This window comes from Trachypithecus francoisi, unplaced genomic scaffold (assembly GCF_009764315.1).
Source record: "Trachypithecus francoisi isolate TF-2019V2 unplaced genomic scaffold, Tfra_2.0 Contig00269, whole genome shotgun sequence".
In the NCBI taxonomy this organism is placed as follows: domain Eukaryota; kingdom Metazoa; phylum Chordata; class Mammalia; order Primates; family Cercopithecidae; genus Trachypithecus; species Trachypithecus francoisi.
Window position 1 is genome coordinate 130898 of NW_022680535.1, and position 15172 is coordinate 146069.

Here is a 15172-nt window from a genome sequence, read left to right on the forward strand (position 1 = left end):
AATCATTTTCTTCCAAACTCCTGTTAATGTTGATTTTTTTTTTTTTTTTTTTTTTTTTGAGGCAGAGTCTCGCTCTGTCGCCCGGACTGGAGTGCAGTGGCCAGATCTCAGCTCACTGCAAGCTCCGCCTCCCGGGTTTACGCCATTCTCCTGCCTCAGCCTCCCGAGTAGCTGGGACTACAGGCGCCCGCCACCTCGCCCAGCTAGTTTTTGTATTTTTAGTAGAGACGGGGTTTCACCGTGTTAGCCAGGATGGTCTCGATCTCCTGACCTCGTGATCCGCCCGTCTCGGCCTCCCAAAGTGCTGGGATTACAGGCTTGAGCCACTGCGCCCGGCCAATGTTGATATTTTGACCTCATCCCATGAATCACAAATTTTCTTAATGGTAAATCCTTTCCAAATGGCATCTAGAGTGATGAATCCTTTCTAGAAGGTTTTCAGTGTACTTCTCCCAGATACATTAGCAAAATCACTATCTGATATATTTGGCTGTGTAACCACCCAAACCTCATTTTGAATTATAGCTCCCATAATTCCCACATGCTGTGGGAAGGGTCCAGTGGGAGATAATTGAATCATAGGGGCATTTTCTCATATGCTGTTCTCATGGTAATAAATAAGTCTCACAAGATCTGATGGTTTTATAAGGGATTTTCCTTTTAACTTGATTCTCATTCTCTCTCTTGCCTGCCACTATGTAAGAGGTGCCTTTCACTTTCTGCCATGATTGTGCCACCTCCCCAGCCACATGGAACTGCAAGTCCATTAAATCTCTTTTTCTTTATACCAGTATCAGGTATGTCTTTATCAGCAGTGTGAAAATAGATTAATACAGTAAATTATTACTGGCAGAGTGGGGTGCTGCTGGAAAGATACCCAAAAATGTGGAAGTGACTTTGGAACTGGGTAATAGGCAGAGATTGGAACAGTTCAAAGAGCTCAGAAGAAGACAGAAAGATGTGAGAAAGTCTGGAACTTCCTAGACACTTGTTGAATGGCTTTAGCCAAAATGCTGATAATGATATGAACAATGAAATCCAGGCTTAGGTGGTCTCAGATGGAGATGAGGAACTTGTTGAGAACTGGAGTTATTGGGGACCGTGCCGGGGGTGGTGGAGAATGAACAGACACAAGAGACAAAGACAAACAGAGAATATGGCGGCCGCGCCTAGAGCCTCCGCCTCACTTTATTTATACTCCATAAATCCCACGTCAGCAAAAATAACACAATGCAAAACAAACTTTCTGCACCCAGATATAACCTTCTGCTTAGTTCCTTGTCTCTAAGTTCTTTCTTATTTTGTCTGCCTTCTTGGCACCTACTAGAGTTCATTAGAAGTTCAACTAGAGATACTGTCCTTGACTACTGGAGTTCATTGAAAGTGCAACTAGCTAGAGACACTGTCCTTGAGCCTTATCTATTCTTAGCATATTATTTTCAATGGCCCCTGCAGGAGTAAAGGTGACTCTTGTTCTGTTTTAGCAAAGAGACTGCCAGCATTTTGCCCCTGCTCTAGAGGTTTGTGGAACTTCGAACTCGAGGGAGATGATTTAGGGTATCTGGCAGAAAAAAATTTCTAAGCAGCAAAGCATTCAAGAGGTGACTTGGGTGCTGTTAAAAGCATTCAGTTTTAAAAGGGAAATGGAACATAAAAGTTCAGAAAATTTGCTGCCTGACAATGTGATAGAAAAGAAAATCTCATTTTTCTGAGGAGAAATTCATGCTGGCTGCAAAAATTTGCATACATAACAAGGAACCAAATGTTAATCACCAAAACAATAGGGGAAATGTCTCCAGAGCATGTCAGAGACCTTTGTGGCAGCCCCTTCCATCACAGGCCTGGAGGTGTAGGAGGAAAAAATGGCTTCTTGGGATGGGCCCAGGGACGCCTGCTCTTTATAGCCTAGGGACTTGGTGCCCTGTGTCCCAGCTGTTCTAGCTATGGCTAAAAGGGGCCAAGGTGCAGCTCAGGCCATGGCTTCACAGGTGCAAGCCCCAAGTCTTATCAACTACCATGTAGTATTGAGCCTGTGGGTGCATAGAAGTCAAGAATTGAGGTTTGGGAACCTCCGCCTTGATTTCACAAGATGTACGGAAATGCCTGGATGTCCCAGCAGAGGTGCTTTGGGGCAGAGCCCTCATAGAGAACCTCTGGTAGGGCAATGCAGAAGGGAAATGGGTGCAAGCCCCAACACAGAGTCCCCACTGGGGCACTGCCTAATGGAGCTCTGAGAAGAAGGCCCCCATCCTCCAGACCCCAGAATGGTAGATCTACCAACAGTTTTCACCGTGCACTTGGAAAAGCCACAGACACTAATGCCAGCCCATGAAAGCAGCTTGGAGGGGGGCTGTACCCTGCAAAGCCACAGGGGTGGAGCTGCTCAGGACCATGGGAACCCAACTCTTGCATCAGCATGACCTGGATGTGAAACATGGAGTCAAAGGAGACCATTTTGGAACTTTAATATTGAATTACTGCCCTATTGGAAATCGGACTTGCATGGGGCATGTAGCCCTTTTGTTTTGGACAATTTCTCCCATTTGGAACAGGTGCATTTATACAATGTTTGTATCCCCATTGTATCTAGGAAGTACCTAACTTGCTGTGGTTTTATGGGCTCATAGGTAGAAGGGACTTCTCTTATCTCAGATGAGACTTTGGACTGTGGACTTTTGAGTTAATCTTGAAATGAGTTAAGACTTTAGGAGACTGTTGGGAAGACATACTTGGTTTTGAAATGTGAGGACATGAAATTCGGACAGGGTCAGGGGTGGAATGATATGGTTTGGCTGTGTTCCCTTTCAAATCTCATCTTGAATTGTACCTCCCATAATTCCCCCATGTTGTGTTAGGGACATTGTGGGAGATAATTGAATTATGGTGGCATTTTCCCCCATACTGTTCCCACGGTAATGAATAAGTCTCATGGGATATGATGATTTCATAGGGGGTTTTCTTTTTCACTTGGTTCACATTCTCTGTTTTGACTGCCACCGTGTAAAGCATGCCTTTCACCTTCCACCATGATTGTGAGAACACAAGGAACTGTGAGTCCATTAAATCTTTTTTACTTTATAAATTATTCAGTATCGGGTTTGTCCTTATCAACAGTGTGAAAATGGACTAATACACTATGGTAGTTTTGTTTTATAAAATGTATTTCTTAAATAATAAGACTTGAAAGTCAAAATTACTTCTTGATCCATGGGCTGTAGAATGATGTTGTGTTAGCAGGCTTGAAAACATTACTCTCCTGGCATATGCCAATCAGAGCTCTTGAGTCACCAGGTACTTTGTCAGTGAGTAATAATATTTTGAAAGTAATCTTTTTCTCTGAGAAGTAGGGCTCTACAATGGGCTTGAAATATTCAGTATACCATGCTGTAAACAAATGTGCTGTCATCCAGGCTTTGTTGTTGCATTTAGAGAGCACAGGTGGATTAGATTTATTATAATTCTTAAAGGCCCTAGGATTTTCAGGATGGTAAATGAGCACTGATTTCAACCTAAAGCTAACAGCTGCATTAGCTCTTAACAGGACAGTGAACCTGTTTTTTTGAAGCTTTGAAGCCAGGCATTGACTTCTTCCTATCTATGAAAGTCCTAGATGGCATCTTCTTCCAATATAAGGCTGTTTTATCTACATAGAAAATCTGTAGCTTAGTTAGCCACCTTCATCAGTATCTTAGCTAGATCTTCTGGGTAATATGCTGCAGCTTCTACATCAGCACTTGCTGCTTCACTTTGCACTTCATGTTGCTTCTTTCCTTAAACCTCATGAACCAAGCTCTACTAGTTTCCAACTTTTCTTCTGTAGCTTTCTTACCTCTGTCAGCATCATAGAATTGAAGAGAGTTAGGGTCTTGCTCTGGATGAGCCTTTGGGTTAAGGGAATGTTATGACTCACTTTATCTTCCATCCAGATTACTAAGCTTTCTCCATATTAACAATAATAATGTTTACTATTATTATTATTAATGTTAGCTTGTGTGAAGTTCACTGAAGTAGCACTTTTAATTTCCTTCAAGAACTTTGTCTTTGCATTCACAGCTTGACTGTTTGGCACAAGAGGCTGAGCTTTGTCCTCTCTCAGGTTTAGAGATGCCCTTCTCACTAAGCTTAATCATTTCTAGCTATTGATTTAAGTGAGAGATGTACCACTTTCTTTCACCTGTACAGTTAGAGACCATTGTAGGGTTATTAACTGACCTAATTTCAATATTATCATGTCACCTGAGATAGGCAGGCCTTAGGAAAGGGATAAAAATGAAGGAATAGCCAGTTGGTGGAGCAGTCAGAGCACACACAGTATTTATTGATTAAGTTTGTGGTGCTCAAAACAATTACAACAGTAACATAAAAGAGCACTGATTACAGCTTATCATAACAGATATAATGGTAATTATATTACTATTATATTATCATATTACTGAAAATGTTTGAAATGTTATGAGAATAACTGAAATGTGCCACAAAGACACAAAATGATCACGTTCTACTGGAAATATAGAATCAATTGACTTTCTGATGCAGGGTTACTACAACTTTTAATCTGTAAAAAATCTCAATATCTGCAGAACTCAATAAAGCAAAATAAAATAAAACAAGCTATGTTTATATTTTCTCCCATTTTGTAGATTTCCTTCTAGGTGTTGAACTACCATAATCTTGAGCTACATAAAACATAAGCAGGTTGTTAAAACCATTTAAACTAAGGAATTTAGAGACTTTGTTGTGCTGCAATTTTTTTTGCAGTTTTTTAAAGTAAATTGTCCTAAGGTGGCTAATTTTAAAAAAGTATACATTTATCTCCATAAATTTCATAGCTGGGAACACTATACCCAGGAGGCTTTATGACTAGGTACTTGGATATCTTCTTGGTAAGTTTATTTTAATTCTATGGGGAGCAGAAAATTTTTCTAGTTGAGATGGATGGAAAGGGGCCAGGGGCAAGGTCCTTTGAATGGATGGTAATGACCCAGGGGTAAAGCCCCTTATTTTTCCAGCTTGTTAGGAATTTGTTTGCCCATCCTTGATTTGGAGGATCTGAATTAATTCTATCTCCCAAAATCAGTCATTATAATCTCACATACCCACCTCTTCTGTGATAGTCCCTGGACCTAGAGAGAAAGGTGCTTATATAGTTTAGGCACCAGGGATTTAGCAACTAAAATAGCTTGGGCTTGGTGGGATTTGAAGTAATTTTTGAATTTTGAACCTATCAGATACAGATGCAGTTATTTCCACTCTTCCCTCCACTTTCCAAAGGCAGAGATGCCTCTTCCCATGGCCACCATGACCACAGGTCCATGGGGTGTACTGACAGACTACCACTAATATTTCCTTAAGGCTAAAATCCTCTTCAGTTAGTTTGCATGAATGCTACCTGTTACCTTTCAGGGCAGCAGGTTCCCCTCTGGCACAAGGCAGATCCAGAAATGCCATCCAAGAGCCAATTCCAGGAATTAGAGACTCCAAGAGGCTGCTTGGTCCTCTACCCCCTTGTAGTCACAACTTGAGTTCCTGCAAACTTTGCCATTATGGGCTACATGCTCTGGGGCCTCTAAGGTGCTCTTGTACCTTAGGTGGTGACAAAGGTGCAAGACAAAGTTCCCTTTCCCTTTCCTTCTGCTTTTCTCATGTGGAAGGAGTCTTGTTCCATAGCCACCACAGCTGGAAATGTGCTGATTATCACCAAAAACGAGTAAGTCCCAAGGCTCACCAAGGGTCTCACTGTAATACCTGGGTATTGCTTCTGATTATTCAGGGCTCAAGAGCTCTTCAGTTAGCAAGTGGTGAATCCTGCCGAGACTGGGTCCTTCCCTTCAAAGCAGCAAATATCCTTCTTACCCAGGGTATGCCGAGAAATATTGTCCAGGAGCTGGGGCTTGGAAAGGTGGCCCTATGACTCTTATTGGTACCCTTTTCTACTGTGGCTGAGCAGGTGTCCAAGACGCAAGACAAAGTTCTTCCCACTCTTCTATCTCCTCAAGCAGAGGGAAGGGGTCTCTTTTGTAGCCATGTAACCCCAGTTCTACAGCCTAGGGTTAGGGAGGGGTGATGCCAGCACTCCTTTATTGCCCCAGCTGGTGTTATAGTAAGTCATGTGTATCCCAAGTCTCCTGGCTCTGTGCCAAATTCAGCACTAGTACTCATCTAGTGTTCACAGCCCTTGTGGCCTAAACTGCCTTTTAAGTTTATTTGGGGTCCCAGAGAACTGTACCCCATAATGGCAAAGCTTGCAGGAACTCAAATTCTGACCACTGGGATGGGCAATTCACCTCTGCCTAGAGCTGGTTTAAATGCTCCCTCCATGACTGGGTGTCAGCTGAGTTTGGTTCAGTTTTGTTTTCTGTTATAATAGAGAATTACTGAGTTCAATGCCTCACAAATTCTGGATTCTCTCCCCAGCCTATAGAAATGTTTACACACCATGCCACTGCTGCCAGGTATGGAGGAGGCATGGCATCTGTGACTCAAGATTCTTTTTCCTAGCTCCTCAGCGCCTCTTTCAGTGATATGATATTAAAACCAGGTACTATATGTGCTCAACTGATTTTTGGTTCTTATGAAGGAGTTTGTGTGTGTGTGTGTGTGTGTGTGTGTGTGTGTGTGTAGATATTTGTTAAACTGGTGTCCTTGTGGGTCAGACAATTGGTGGAGCCTTCTATTCTGACTCCATGCTCCGCCCTCTCCCAGGGTTCCTCTTACTATCATATTTTAGCTGGGACAAATAGATGATATTTTAAAGGTAGTACAAATACCAAACCAGACAGAATTTGATTTGGGAGCCATACACAGGCTGTCATTGTAAAAAGGGTAAAGTCTTAGCTAGTGAACTACAGCAGGAGACAGTTACCATTGCTCTTTCTAGAAGAAAAACTAGAGGCAGTTCAGTCTTGGCTAGCAAAAGGTGACTTTTTATGTAGATGAAACACCTGAAGAAGTCAAAAATCTTAACTTTTTGCTGGCCTTTTTAAATTTTTATTTTTCATTTTGCAGCTGCTGAAGTTTAACCAATTCACAGGTCTTGTTATTCATAATTTGGAATTCTCCTTTGGATTTAACCAAATAGGATAGAGCTGGTCAAACCAATGTGAAAAAGAAAACAGCAATGACAAGAAAATACAAATATTGAAATCAGAAACAAATGAATAAACACGAAACAGTTAAGCAAAACAAATGATTATACTGTTTATACTATAAATGAGCACTCTAATGATAAGGAGAAATTAAGATCAGCTTATTGTAAATCATAACTTTTAGTTATTAAGGAGAATTTTTAATACAAAACTCCAGCTCAGGTACTTACTTAGGAATGGGGCCCAGGCTGAAAACTGCTCTCTACCATCTTAAAAGCTGGAAAAACAAGTCTTCCCTTTTGGAAGTGAGTAAACTCCAGAAAAAGACTTGTACAGTAAAATAAACATTAGTTACTACCCAAATTTGGGGAGATTGGTGATCCTCTGGGAGGGGTAAGCTTCCAGATGTCAGCAAATTTTCCTATTGGTTTGAATAATCAAAATAGCCAAAGCCTAAGCAATGTGTGATTCGTATGTATATATAAGCTATACAAACCATCAATCAGGGAATGTGTGACAGGTTAGGGCCACCTTCACATGGAGTCCTGTCTGTTGGTCACTAATTTGTAAGCCAAAAAGTTTCTGAGACAGGTCTCAACAAATTTAGAGTATATTTTTCGTTCTTATGAAGGAGTTTTTCTGTTGGCTCTTGACACAGCCTCAGGAGGTTCTGAAAACTTGTGCTTGATTTTACAGCTGGATTTTATACATTTTAGGGAGACAGAAATTACAGGCAATATATGTAACTTATTCATTGATCAGCCCAGAAAGCAGGACACCTCAAAATGGTGGCTCCCAGATGATAGGTATATTCAAAGATTTTCTGATTGGCAATTGGTTGTAAGAATTAAGCTTTGTCTGAAGAGTTGAAATCAAATTGGGTTAAGGTAAGGGGGTGTTGTGGAAGCCAAGGTTCTTATCATGTAGATGAACCCTAGAGATAGCAGGCTTCAGCGTGAATAGTTGTGAATGTCTCTTATGAGACCTTAAAGTGTGTCAGACTCTCATGAAAAGACCTAGTAAGAGATGGAGATTCTCTACAGAATATAAATTTTCTACATAAGAGGTAACTTTTCAGGGCCATTTCAAAATATGTCAAGGAAATACATTTTAGGGCAAAATACTTTGATGTTCCTCAGGGCCTGCTATTTGTCATGTGATGTTATAGCAGAGTTAGGTTGGAATTTGGTGTTTTATTGCAACAAAGCGTCTATTTTATCAGTCTTAAGATCTCAGTTTTAATGTTAATTCTCGTTAGTTGTGTCTAAACTCTAAAAGGAGGAGGGTACAATAAGATACGTCTGATCCTCCCTTCCCATCATGGCCTGAACTAGCTTTTCAGGCTTTTTGGGGATCACCTTGGCTGAGAAAAGGGTCCTTTCTGTTGGTTGATAGGCTTAGAATTTCATTTTTTGGTTTACACTATCCATTATTAAAAATAAAGTTTCAAGATTTCAGTATTATTGTACAGTTGTCTGGTTCTCCCTTCAATTCCATCAATGTTTGCTTCATACGTATATATAGGCTGTGATATTTGGTGCACATATTTTTATAATTGGTTTTTTCTTTTTGTTGAAATGATTATTTTATCAATATATAAAATCCTTCTTTACTTGTGAAACAATTTTTGACTTAAAATTTATTGTATCTGATATTACTATAACCACCCTGATCTCCATTGTTTACTATTTGCGTGTAACATCTTTTTACATTTTTTAAAAATTTCAACCTAAGCTTGTCTTTATATGTGGAAAATATTTTGTAGTCTGCATATAGTAGGGTAACTTTTTCAATTGATTCTGCCAATCTGTGCTTTATTATTAGGGAGTTTCACCTATTTACATGAGGCAATTACTTGCTGCAAAGAACTATTGCTAATTTTCTATATCCTATAGTGCTTTTATCCCTCATGTTTTCCCTACAGTCTTCCTCTGTGCCTAGTTGATTTTTTGAAAATATATATTTAAAACATTTTTTGTGTGTGCATTCTATACATTTTTTTGTGGTTACCCATGAGAGTCACATATAACATAATAAACTAATAACAATCAATTTTGAATTGATATAAATTTAACTTTAATCACATGCAAAGACAACTCCTTTACAGCTCTATCCCCTATCACCACCCTCCACACCTTATTATATTGATGTCACAAATTACATCTTTATATATTGTATACCTATTAATATAGTTTTATACATGTTTTTAAATCAAGTAGAATAATTAAAAGTATAGTTATGAACCAAAACTGCAATACTTTTTTTGTGTGTGTTTTTTTCCACTTAACCCACCAATCCCATCATTGGGTATATACCCAAATGAACATAAATCATTCTATTATAAAGACACATGCACATGCATGTTAATTGCAGCACTATTCACAATAGCAAAGACATGGAATTAACCTAAATGTCCATCAAGAGTAGACTGGCTAAAGAAAATATGGTACATATACACCATGGAATAGTACATAGCCATATAAAAGAGTGTGATAATGTCCTATGCATCAACATAGATGCCCTACGCATCAACATAGATGCAACTGGAGGCCATTATTTTAAACAAAGCAGGAACAGCAATCCAAATACACTATGTTCTCACCTATAAGTGGGAGCTAAGTATTAAGTACACATGAACACAAAGAAGGGAGCAATTGACACAAGGGCCTATTTGAGGATAGAGAGTGGGAAGAGGGTGAGGATTAAAAAACTACCTATTTGTTATTATGCTTATTACCTGGGTGACAATCTGTATAGCAAACCCTCATGAAACATAATTTACCTATACAAAAACATCCCCACATGTACCCCTGAACCTAAAATAGAAGTTTTAATAACTCAATAATACATAATACTGCTTTCATATATTTGCTCCTGTATTTACCTTTATCAGACATTTTTATATCTTTATATGGCTTCAAGTTACTGGTTAGCATCCTTTTATTTCACCTTAAATAACTGACATGCTTTTCCATTTCTTGTAGGCCAGGATGAGTCATAATAAACTCTCAGTTTTTGTTTATTTGGGAATGTTGTAATTTTGCCCTCATTTGAAAAGGCAATTTAGCAAGATATAAAATCCTCAGTTCACATTTTTTTTCATTCATCCCTTCAAGCATATCATCTGTAAACCAAAAGTAAAATTCTAAGAGTCATAACCAAAAAAAGCACCCAGCTCTCAACCAAGGGGATCCAAAGAAACCTGAAAAACTAGTTTAGACCATGATAAGATGATGGGGAAGGGGGATCAGACGTGCCTCATTAAGCCCTTTCTCTTTTGAAGCTTAGACACAACTGACCATAATTAACATTAAGAGGGAGATCCGAAGACTCTTTGGAGCAATAAGATACCAACTCCAACCTAACTTTTTTATAACATCATATGACAGATAATAGCCACTAAAAGAAATCAAAGTATTTTACCCCAAAATACATTTCTTTGACATGGTTCTGCAAAGACTTCTCTTGCAAGTAAAATTTACATTCTACAGAGAATACTCTCCCCTTTCCAGGTCTTTTTCTTATCCAGTAGAGATTTAATTGAGAGTCTGACACCTTTTAATGTCGGATAATAGACATTCACATCTGTCTCTCTGAAGTCTGCTATCTGGAATCTACATCTATACAAAAAGAACCTTTGCTTCCACAACACTCCCCTTACCTTACTCAAGGTGACATCAACTCTTCACATAGAGCTTAACTCAACCAATTGCCAATCAATAAATCTTTGAATTCACTTATAACCTGGGAGACCCACTTAAAGATGTCCTGCCTTTCTGAGCCAAAACAATGTATACTTTACATGTATAGACTTATCTCTCTGCCTTTAATTGCTATCTTCATAAAATGTATAAAATCAAGCTGTAACTGAAACACCTTGTGTACATGTTCTTAGGATCTCCTGAGGCTGTGTCACGGGTCTGGTCCTCATGTTTGGCTCAGAGAAAACCTTTTCAAATATTTTACAGATTTTGGCTTTTATTTTTGTTAACACATCCCACTGCCTGATAGCTTCCATGATTTCTACTGATAAATCTTTTGAAAATCTTATTGAGATTCCCCTGTATGTGACAAGTTGCTTTTGTTTTGCTACTTTAAAGATACTCTTTGTCTTTGAATTTTGACAGTTTGATTATAATGTGTTTCTGTGTGGGTCTCTTTGGGTTTATACTACTTGAAATTTGTTGACTTCCTTTTATTTTTATTTATATATTTTCTCAAATTTGAGAAACGTTTAGCCAATTCAAATAAGCCCTCTGCCCCATTCTCTCACTCTTCTCTTTCTGGAAATTCTATATCATATATATTGGTCTTTATGATAGTGTCTTGTGTTCCTTAGGTTTTGTCCACTTTTCTTCATCTTTTTCTCCTCATACTCAATAATTGTAATTGTTCTGTTTTTGAATTCAAGGATTCTTTTTTCTGTGTGCTTGAGTCATTTGTTGAAGTTCTCTAATGAATTTTTAAAACAGTTATTGAATTTTTAAGCTCCCGAATTTCTTTGGTCTCATTTTATAGTTTCTCTTTGTAAACATTCTATTTTTTCTTTTTAGAGATGGAGTCTCACTCTGTTGCCCAGGCTGGAGTGCAGTGGCATGATCTCAACTCACTGCAACCTCCATCTCCCAGGTTCAGGCAATTATGTTGCCTCAGGTTCTCCAGTAGCTGGGACTACAGGTACATACTGCCACACTCAGCTAAATTTTTTTTTGTATTTTGGTAGAGATGGGGTTTCACCATGTTGCCCAGGCTGGTCTCAAACTTCTGAGCTCAGACAATCCATCCACCTCGGCCTCCCAAAGTGCTGGGATTACAGGCATCAGCCACTGCACTCTACCTAATATTCTAATTTTTATATACAATTTCTCTGGTATCCTTTAGTTTTTTGTCTGTATATTTTGACAATTTGAGCACATTTAAGTCTGTTGTTTTAATTACTTTGTCTAGTTATTCTGATGCCTGTGTTTCTTTTTCTTTTCTTTACTTTTTTTTTTTTTTTTTTTTTGAGACAGAGCCTAACTCTGTTGGCCAGGCTGCAGTGCAGTGGCATGATCTCAGCTCACTGCAGCCTCTGCCTCCAGGTTCAAGTGATTCTCCTGCTTCAGGCTTCCCAAGTAGCTGGGACTACAGGTACTTGTCACCACACCCAGCTAATTTTTGTTATTTTAGTAGAGACCAGTTTCATTATGTTGGGCAGGTTGGTGTTGAACTCCTGGTCTCAAGTGATTCACCCACCTCAGCCTCCCAAAGTGCTGGAATTACAGGCATGAGCCACTACACCCAGCCTGCCTGTGTTTTCTGAGTGTTGATTTTCACCACTTTAATTTATTTATTTCAATGGGCCATGTTTTCCTGTTTCTATGAATGCGTTGTCAGTTTTTGTTGTTGTTTTTGCAGTTGTTATTGAAAATTGCACATTGGGAAAAAAGCCACCTCTTCTAATCTTTGCAGACTGCTTGTGCATGGGAAGTCCTTCACTAATTAGCAGGGCATGTTCTGACCCTAGGGATCAGTCTGAGTAGAAAGATTAATATCTCTTCACTTCTTTTCTGAGCATACATATTGCCTGGGCTTATATGCTGCTTTTTCAATTCTCTCACATACATGGCTGTTGCAGAAAGTCAGGGACCCCAAACGGAGGGACTGTTTGGAGCTGTGGCAGAGGAACATAAATTGTGAAGATTTCATGGACATTTATCACTTGCCTAATAATACTCTTATAATTTCTTACACCCGTCTTTACTTCAATCTCTGAACATAAATTGTGAAGATTTCATGGACGCTTATCGGTTCCCAAAACTAATACTTTTATAATTTCTTATGCCTGTCTTACTTTAATCTCTTAATCCTGTTATGTTCATAAGCTGAGGATGTACATCACCTCAGGACCACTATAATTTTATCTAACTTTACAAACTGATTGTAAAACATGTGTGTTTGAATAATATGAAATCAGTGCACCTTGAAAAAGAACAGAATAACAGCGATTTTAGGGAACAAGAGAAGACAATCACAAAGTCCGACTGCCTGTGGTGTCAGGAAGAATAGAACCATATTTTTCTTCTTGCAGAGAGCCTATAAATGAATGTGCAAATAGGAGAAATATCACTAAATTCTTCTCCTAGCAAGGAATATGAAATATTAAGACCCTAGGAAAAGAATTGCATTCCTGAGAGGAGGTCTATAAACGGCCGCTCTGGGAGTGCCTGTCTTATGTGGTTGAGATAAGGACTGAAATATGCCCTGGTCTCCTGCAGTACCCTCAGGCTTATTAGTGTGGGGAAAAAAATCCCACCCTGGTGAATTTGAGGTCAGACCAGTCATCTGCTCTCAATCCCTGTTTTCTGTTGTTTAAGATGTTTGTCAAGGCAATATGTGCACAGTCGAACATAGACCCCATCAGTAATTCTAATTTTGCCTTTGCCTTGTGATCTTGCTTTTCCCTTTGCTTGTGATCTTTATTGGCCTCAGAAGCATGTGATCTTTGTGACCTACTCCCTGTTCGTACACCCCCTCCCCTTTTGAAATCTCTAAGAAAAACTGGCTGGTTTTGCAGCTCAGGGGACATCAGGGACCTACCAATATGTGATATTACCCCTGGAGGCCCAGTTGTAAAATTCCTCTCTTTGTACTCTTTCTCTTTATTTCTCAGACCAGCTGACATTTAGGGAAAATAGAAAGAACCCATGCTGAAATTTTGGGGGTTGGTTCCCCTGATACATGGCTGCTTTAAATATTTTAATTTTCCAAACACTCTCACCTCAGCTTTTCCTCAGGGCCTTCAATGATTGAGTGTACATCTCCACTTGTGACATCTTGGCCCAGACATCTGTGGATCCTTTTATTAGTCAGAGTTCTCTAGAGGGACAGAATTAATAGGATATATGAATATACAATAAGGAGTTTAATAAGAATAACTGACTCACACAAATGCAACTTGAAGTCCCACAATAGGCCATCTGCAAGTTGAGGGCGGTGGCTCAAGCCTGTAATCCCAGCACTTTGGGAGGCCGAGACGGGCGGATCACGAGGTCAGGAGATCGAGACCATCCTGGCTAACACGGTGAAACCCCGTCTCTACTAAAAATACAAAAACTAGCCGGGTGAGGTGGCGGGCGCCTGTAGTCCCAGCTACTCGGGAGGCTGAGGCAGGAGAATGGCGTAAACCTGGGAGGCGGAGCTTGCAGTGACCTGAGATCCGGCCACTGCACTCCAGTCCAGGCGACAGAGCGAGACTCCGCCTCAAAAAAAAAAAAAAAGAAAAGTAGTGGTGGCTTAGTCCAAGTCCTAAAACCTCAAAAGTAAGCAACCCAATAGTGCAACATTTGGTCTATGGTCAAAGGCCCAGGAGCCTCTGGAAAGACACTGATGTGAGTCCAAGAGTACAAAAAGCTGAAGAACTTGTAGTCTGATATTCGAGTGCAGGAAGCATCCAGTATGGGAGAAAGATGAAGACGAGAAGACTCAGCAAGTCAGCTTCTTCCATCTTCTTCTGCCTGCTTTTTCTAGCTATGCTGGCAGCCAGTTAGATGTTGTCCTTTGGGTTTTCCTGAGGGTGGGTCTTCCTCTCCCAGTCCACTGACTTAAATGCTAATCTCTTCTGGCAATACCCAGAAACACCCAGATACACCCAGAAACAATACTTTACATCCTTTAATACAATCAAGTTGACACTTAATATTAACCATCACAATCCTAGTCCTACAGATTTTATACACCATATTTGCTGCTTTCTGCTGCTTTTTCTGACGTGAGCTCTAAGATAGATACAACAGAGACTTGTTCTACAGGCAGCTCTCAGTTTAGGACATGCAAATATTGTCCTCTTTTCTTCCTCTAGTTGGAAGTGGAAGTTAAGAACTGGGCTACTGCCCTCTCCAGAGCAAGATTATGTCACTCTGGAGAAGGTAGGTGGAGTGAGAAAAACCAAAAAATGTTTTACTATTTGGTATGTGTTTTTTTCTTTTTTGTCCTTTCACTTAGTTGTTGACTCTTTTTCAGGGTTCCCAGAAGATTACTTTAGCCAAATTTTGGTTGCTTTTCAATATTTCCTTGGGGGAACAATGTATTGGAGCTTTCTAGTCCAC